Here is an 8,430-nt window from a genome sequence, read left to right on the forward strand (position 1 = left end):
ACGCTGTGGCGGGCGCCACAGGTCCTATGGCGGGCGCCACAAGGCAAAATCTGGCTGGGCCAGATTTTGGTCCTTTGGTTTGGGCTTCGCTTGTCTTTTGGCTTTGAGGGGTCTGGATAGTATTTGTCTTGTGATTCTCCTAGTTTCTTTGACTTGCATAATTTTATAAAAGTAAAAACGAAAAATAAAAAGTGAAACTGAAACAAAAACAAAAACAGGAATTAAATATAAATAAATAAATAACTGAAAAATTAAAATGCAAATAAAATATAAAACATATATAGATAAAAATAGAAATACTAATGTATAGTAGTAGTTTATATAATATCCAAATGCGATAATGTAAAATGAGTAATGCAAATACAATAAATATATGAAAGAGAAATAAAGTGAAATGAAATGGTGAAATCAGGTATTAGGGGTGTCGTCTGCCTGAGTGGATCCACGGAGCACGGTTATCTCCTGCCTGAGCTCTGCGATCTCCTGATATAGACAATCGGCTTCAGTAGCATGGGTGAGATCGGACACTCCTATCTGTAAAGTTAGGTCCGCCACTTCCTGTCTAAGCTCTGCAATCTCTCTACGGCACTCAACAATCTGGGTGCGTATGTCAGGTGTCTGCCATGAATGATTATTAGAGAGAACAGTGATTCTAGGAGATGGTGGTGCAGGTGTGTATTCAGCAATTGGGGGCGATCTCGGCTCCTCAACGGTCTCTCCCTGGCCCTCTAAAGCATAACTCCAATTCGCTGGATCATGCACACTGGTCATCATAGGATCTGACAATGTGAAGTAATGGATGGCCTCGCTGTCGACTAGCAGTCGGAACTGACATGGGTGGAAAGAGGCTCTCCTCATCAATCCTCTGGTCAAACAGAAATCGATGTCCATGGTAGTATATCCACAGTAGGTCCGAAGATGCAACAGCTTACGAGACAGACCCAAAGCGACTGCAATCTGTGTGATGATTCCACCAACATGGATGACTCCTTTGGTGGATCTAGAGATACCGCTGAGATTATTCAATAAAAAGTTCCCACATGCTACTGGGCGAGACTGGGATGCGCAAAATAATAGGAAGATCTCCTCTTCACTTAGTAGTGTCTCTGCATCCGGTCTTCCCAAGAAGGAATGTGCTAATATCATCTGAAAATATCTGAAGGTTGGGTTATGTATGACATAAGATAACTGTGTAGATGGATCCTGGCTTCCGCCACCTGATATATCACTCCAAAACTTCTCCACTTTCTTACCCAGGAAATATCCCATAGGTGTCTCCGGGATAACATCAGGAGTATTCTGGAAACCTAATAAGTCGCCGAACTCTTTCTGGCTGAAGGAGTACTCAACTCCAAAGAGCCTGAAAGCAGCATACCCATCTGGTCCAGAATAGGGGTCGTAGTCGAATGAACTCAGGAACTCCAAAGTCAGGTTCCTATATGTGTTACTCAAGTCATCAGCAAATTCGTCCCAGTGGAGCTGGTGGCTAAGGAATCGGATACTAGGCTCGATACCCAGTGCCTCCATACAATGCTGATCAGGGTAACGTGTGGGTGCCATAGGGCGCTGGTATAAAGCAATGTAGCGCTCCCTCTGAGCATTGTCTCTATAGGCAACATGCATGTCATCAAAACCCTGCATCCTGTAAAAGTTACGAAAGTGATCCTGAAAATACAAACCATTCAAACTTTAGTCTCAATGCAAAATAAGATAAAATAAAATAAAAATAAAAATAAATGTAAATAAATGCGAAAAAAAAAAGTAAAATGAAAAGGAAAAACCATGGGTTGCCTCCCACGCAGCGCTTGTTTAACGTCATTAGCTTGACGGTTAGAATTTATACACCTGTAGTAGTATGAATCGGTGGATCAATCAGGGTGTGGCTCGAGTAGTATGCTGGAATGTCTCCTCCTTCGTAGAGCTTCAGTCTTTGTCCATTTACAATGAATGGACTACAGGTATCGTTCTTGATTTCTACGGCTCCGGATCTCAGAATCTTGGATACTTCGAAAGGACCATTCCATCTTGAACGTAGCTTCCCAGGGAAGAGTCGTAACCTAGTGTTGAAAAGGAGAACAGAATCGCCTACATTGAAGTTTTTCTTTACTATTCTTTTGTCATGATAGGCTTTTGTCCTCTCTTTATATATTTTTGCATTCTCGTAGGCAGATTGCATAAGTTCTTCTAATTTATGAATGTCTAGGGTACGCTTTTCTCCAGCGGCTAGGTAGTCTAAATTCAAAGTTTTAATGGCCCAATAGGCTTTATGCTCTAATTCGAATGGTAAGTGACATGATTTTCCATAAACTAGTTGGTAAGGGGTAGTTCCTATAGGGGTTTTGAAAGCGGTTCTATAGGCCCATAACGCTTCTTGAAGCTTCTGAGACCAGTCTCTCCTAGAAATAGAAACAGTTTTCTCTAGGATTTGTTTTATCTCCCTATTAGATACTTCTACTTGGCCACTAGTCTGTGGGTGGTATGGTGTTGCTACTCTATGCCTAACTCCATATTTTCTTAAAAGTTTGTCAAATATTCTTGATATAAAGTGTGATCCTTCATCGCTTATGACTAAACGTGGTGTTCCAAATCTAGGGAATATATAGTTTTTAAATAGTTTGATTACTACCCTAGTGTCGTTTGTGGGTGCAGCTATAGCTTCAATCCACTTAGACACATAGTCTACAGCTACTAAAATATACCTATTTCCTAAGGATGGTGGAAAAGGTCCCATGAAATCTATACCCCATACGTCAAAGAGTTCTACTTCCTGAATGTTTCTTAGAGGCATTTCATCACGTCTTGAAATGTTTCCAGTACGTTGGCATCTATCACACTTAACAATGAAAGCATAGACATCACGCCACATGGTAGGCCAGAATAGGCCAGCTTGAAGAATCTTGGCGTATATCTTAGAGGTGCTTGCATGTCCACCATAAGGTGCAGAATGACAATGCTCGATAATATTATTTACCTCTTCTTCTAGAACGCAACGGCGAAAAATGCCATCTTTACCCCTTTTGAAAAGGAGCGGTTCGTCCCAATAGAAGTTTCTCACATCGTGGAAGAATTTCTTCTTGCCGTGGTAGTCAAGATCAGGGGGTACTATATCAGCAGCGAGGTAATTAACGAAATCTGCATACCAGGGTACGTTACTTATTGCTAAGGAATTTTGGGAATGCTCATAAGGATCTAGGTTATTGTCTTCAATGGTTTCTACTTTAACGACCAGTCTATCATAGGCGAAATCATCATTTATGGGTACTAGTTCAGGTTTTAGATGTTCTAGCCTAGAAAGGTGATCGGCTACTACATTCTCAGTGCCTTTTTTATCTCTTATATCTAAATCAAACTCTTGTAGTAATAGAATCCATCGGAGTAACCTGGGCTTGGCATCTTTTTTACTTAATAGGTAACGAATGGCAGCATGATCGGTGTAAACAATAATTTTTGCTCCTACTAGATAAGATCTAAATTTGTCTATAGCGAAAACTACATCGAGTAATTCTTTTTCGGTTGTTGCGTAATTAAGTTGGGCAGCATCTAGGGTTCTACTGGCATAATAAATGGCATGTAATTTTTTATCTTTTCTCTGTCCTAGAACGGTTCCAACTGCATAATCACTAGCATCGAACATTATCTCAAAAGGTTCCGACCAATCGGGCGGTTTCATAATGGGTGCAGAGATTAATGCTTGCTTTAAAAGATTAAATGCGTCATTACATTTTTCGTCGAAAATGAATTCAGCATCTTTCATTAAAAGTCCGATTAACGGTTTTGTTATTTTGGAGAAGTCCTTGATAAAACGCCGGTAGAATCCAGCGTGTACAAGAAAGCTTCGGACTTCTCTGATGGTTTTTGGTGGTTTTAGGTTTTCTATAACTTCTATTTTAGCTTTATCTACCTCTATACCTTTTTCGGAAACTATATGTCCTAAAACTATTCCTTCGGTCACCATGAAATGACATTTTTCCCAATTTAGCACGAGGTTCACCTCCACGCATCTCTCCAGGATTTTCTCAAGGTTAGCAAGACAATTGTGAAAATTGAATCCGCAAACCGAGAAATCATCCATAAACACTTCCATGATACCATCTAGGTAATCTGCGAAGATTGACATCATGCAGCGTTGGAAAGTAGCTGGGGCGTTACAGAGGCCGAAAGGCATTCGTCTATAGGCAAAGGTTCCATAGGGGCATGTAAAGGTAGTTTTTTCTTGATCTTCTGGGTGAATAGGGATTTGGAAGAATCCAGAGTATCCATCTAAATAACAGAAGTAAGAGTGTCTGGCTAGACGCTCCAACATTTGGTCTATAAATGGTAAAGGGAAATGGTCCTTCCTAGCTGCTTTATTTAATTTTCTATAATCTATACACATCCGCCATCCTCCTTCTAAACGTTTTGCTACATGTTCGCCTTTATCGTTTTGCACGACTGTGATGCCTCCCTTTTTAGGTACTACATGCACAGGGCTCACCCACTTACTATCCGAGATCTGGTAGATTATACCTGCCTCAAGTAACTTAAGAACTTCCTTCTTAACAACATCACTCATTATAGGGTTTATTCTTCTCTGATGCTCCCTAGAGGGTTTTGAATCTTCTTCGAGCGAAATCCGATGCATGCATACGGATGGGCTTATACCTTTCAGGTCAGAGATATTATATCCTAAGGCTGAGGGATATCTTCGTAAAACGTCTAAAAGTTGGTTCGTCTCCTCTTGGCTCAAGGTAGCACTGACTATAACTGGGCGGTTCATCTTTTCATCGAGGAATTGTATCTCAGGTTCTTAGGCAGTTCCTTAAGTTCTAAGGTTGGTTTCTTAGGGCATGGCATAGGATCTGGGGTAAGGGATAAACATTCGTAAAGGTTATCATCGATGTAAGGTTCTTTAAAGTCATCATCTTCCTTTATGGGGGTTGATGGTAACTTGATTGTAATTTCTTTTTGTTCTAATTCTCTAACGCATTCATCAATGATATCTAAGGCATAACACGAGTCTCCCATCACAGGTGCCATAAGAAATTTTGAAAGTATAAATTCTATTTTCTCGTCACCTACCTCAAATGTCAACTTTCCTTTCTTGACATCTATTATGGCTCCTGCAGTCGATAAGAATGGTCTACCTAGAAGAATTGGTATGACAAAATCAGTAGGGATAAATAGTTGACCTATCCTAACAGGAACATCTTCCAAAATGCCTATCGGATATTTGACAGATCTATCGGCTAACTGAAGTGACATCTTAGTTAGTGGGTTGTAATTCTCCTAAGTTTAACCTCTCACAAACTGCTAAAGGCATTAAACTCACACTAGCTCCTAAGTCTAGAAAAGCTTTTTCGATGACATGATTACCCAAAAGGCAAGGAATGGAGAAATTTCCAGGATCTTTATCTTTCTTTTCTAATTTGTCCTCGGAAATAGCATTACATTCCAAAGGCTTCGGATCGTCAAGTCTACGTTTGTTGGTAAGGATGTCTTTCAGAAACTTTGCATAAGAAGGTATTTGGGTGATGGCTTCTGCGAAAGGGATTTCTACATGAAGTTTTTCTATAACTTTAATAAATTTTTGGTACTGTTTATTGATCTGGGTTTGTTTGAGTCTTTGGGGATATGGTATAGGTGGTTTATATGGCGGGGGCAGTACGTAAATTTTATCTTTAGGTTCTTCTCCTTTATCTCGACCTTCCTGGTTTTCAGATTCCTGATAACATGAAATAATATCACATTCTAGGACTCAATTTAATTAAATTATATTATTATTTACTTCAATTTATTTCATTTTACGCGATATTACTCGGTATTTTCTTTCTATTTATCTCAGGTAGTTTATTTGAAGCACAAGTAAAAAAGGAAGAAAAGGAGGTGCAAAAAGGAATGAAAAGAAGCAAATATCAAAAGCCAAAGCCCAGCCCAAAAACACAGGCGTTGTGCCTGTGACGAGCGTCACACAGGCTGTGACGAGCGTCACGCTTTACCCACTTGTGTTATGAGCGTAACACATGGTGTGACGAACGTCACACCATTCTCCTATATTTTTGGCTTCAGAAGCGCAACAAAGACGTTGAGGCCTATTGTTACGCTTGACCATTGGAACGTGAATGGAAGAATCTTGGAAACCGTTACAACAAAGTGACCAGTATAAATATTGGCTTTGCAAACCCTGCAGAATCTCTCCGACTTCGTTCAATTTTCTTCTTCCAGCCGTGCAAGCATACCATTATTTTTCTTTACTGTTTTTGCTTTTAATTGCAGTTTTTATTTTTATTTTTATTTTCTTTTCCAGTTAAGCTTTCAGCACTTAATTAATTCTTTTTCGCACAATAGTTTCTACACCGGAAACTATTGTGTATCTTTTACTAGATCTAACCTTACGTTAGACCCTAGATTTTTATTCCTTCACTTTTATTTTTCTGTCTGATTGAAGAATTCAAGAACAAATCCCACCGGTCTGTGGTGGATGTTCAAGACTGCTATTTAATTACTCAGGTTCTTTAATTATTGTTTGAATTTATATATGCTTTGTTTTACTGTTTATTTATATTATTTGCCTGAGATGGAATTATTTATGCATGCTGCTTATTTAGATCTGTTTAGTATGTCTGGCTAATTTATTTAGGTATCGGTATGTAAAGTAAGCGGAATGAAGGAATCAAAACTAAGTTGGTTTAATTAAGTTTAAAATTAAAATCACTCTTTTCACGGTCTCAATTTACAGGTTTAATAACAAGGTTTTTGTACGAAAGTAAAAGACATAAAGAAGTTAAAATCAATAGAACGAGAGTTTGAGTTTTTGACTGGACAGTGTTAATTGGACATTAATTCTAGATCAGGGCGAGAGCAATTTTTAGAGTTAATTAAATTCTAATCTTTTTCAAAAAGTATTTTTAAAGGTTGAATGTGAGGACGAGAGTTAAGCATTTGAATTTAATTATATAACCTAAGTCAACATAGCGAGAGTTTGAGACAAGGGTTTTTAAACGATTAGTGTTTTCTTAAAAAGAGTTTCTACGGATTCTATTGTTTTCAAAAAGTGGTTTTTGACTTAACTAATAAGTGACAGCTACGTTAATATAAAATCATAGTTCATTCAACAGAGCGAGAGTTTGAGATAAGACTTTTAATTAATAGTGTCAACTGAAAAGATTTATTTTAAAACCAAGAAACCAACGAAGAATTGATTCCCTAATTACGACGAACTACATACCGATATCCGTTTAGTTGATATTTAATTTAGATCCTATTTTTAGTTTTACCTTTTCCCCAAACAATCAAAGTATTACCCGCCTTAGCTTTACGAAGTAACCTTAGAAAACGGTATATCGATTCATAAGTCCCTGTGGGATCGATATCTTTTAAAACTACGCGATAGAACTGTGCACTTGCAGTTTGTACCCCAAATTCGACTCATAAAGTCGGGATCAAGTTTTTGGCGCCGTTGCCGGGAACTTTTATTTAGTCGATATCGTAACTCTTCTGTTACGCTGTAGAGACTAAGGCTTATTTTCCTTTTCTTTTCTTTCTTTCGTTGATTTGTATGCCACACACTCGCTCACAAGGCGAGCCGTTCTACTTATGAATCAACGATATCAAACTATATCTCCGAGTCTTACGACGAATTCGGGAATATCGTGCTGCAAACAATCTCCCTCCTGTCGAACTTCTTGATCTCAAAAATCTTCTTCCTTCGCCGATACCCGAGATGGCAGAACCAGCTCGTGCTCTTCGAGATTACGCCGCTCCATCGCAAGATGAGCCGCATTCGAGTATTGCTCCACCCGCAATTGAAGCAAACAACTTTGAACTTAAACCTTCATTGTTGCAGGCAGTGCAACAGAACCAATTCTCTGGAAATCCTACCGAGGATCCAAACCTTCATTTATCCGTATTTGTCCAATACGCTGATACTGTTAAATCTAACGGTGTCACTTCAGAGGCAATTCGACTTCGTCTTTTTCCTTTCTCGTTAAGAGATAGCGCTAGAAGATGGCTTCAATCTCTTCCTTCCAACTCAGTCACCACATGGAACGAGTTGAAGAAAGTTTTTCTTGCCCGATATTTTCCGCCGAGCAAAACAGCTATGTTAAGAGCCCAGATAAATGGATTTAAACAGAAAGATAACGAGTCTCTCTTCGAAGCATGGGAAAGATACAAAGACATGATGAGACTTTGTCCACACCATGGTTTAGAAGACTGGTTAGTAATTCATACCTTCTATAATGGTCTCCTGTACAACACGAGGTTAATAATAGACGCCGCCGCAGGTGGTGCACTAATGAACAAACCTTATGCTGATGCTTACCAACTTATCGAAAGCATAGCTCAAAACCACTATCAGTGGGGGAAGCGAACGAACAATGGTAGAAAAACCTAACTGGCATGTACGAGATAAGTAACCTTGATCATGTTAATGCAAAAGTGGATGCTCTGGTC

The 8,430-nt window shown here is 39.1% G+C and overlaps 1 non-coding gene across 1 annotated transcript; it reads right to left on the reverse strand.

The window, feature by feature from the left end:
- Nucleotides 1-8,077: 8,077 nt before the first annotated feature.
- On the reverse strand, nt 8,078-8,184 carry LOC127088570 (small nucleolar RNA R71). Its single transcript, XR_007790401.1, has one exon. It is a non-coding gene; the product is annotated as a small nucleolar RNA R71 (small nucleolar RNA).
- Nucleotides 8,185-8,430: the final 246 nt, after the last annotated feature.

The sequence above is a fragment of the Lathyrus oleraceus genome, chromosome 5 (assembly GCF_024323335.1).
Source record: "Lathyrus oleraceus cultivar Zhongwan6 chromosome 5, CAAS_Psat_ZW6_1.0, whole genome shotgun sequence".
Classification (NCBI taxonomy): Eukaryota; Viridiplantae; Streptophyta; class Magnoliopsida; order Fabales; family Fabaceae; genus Lathyrus; species Lathyrus oleraceus.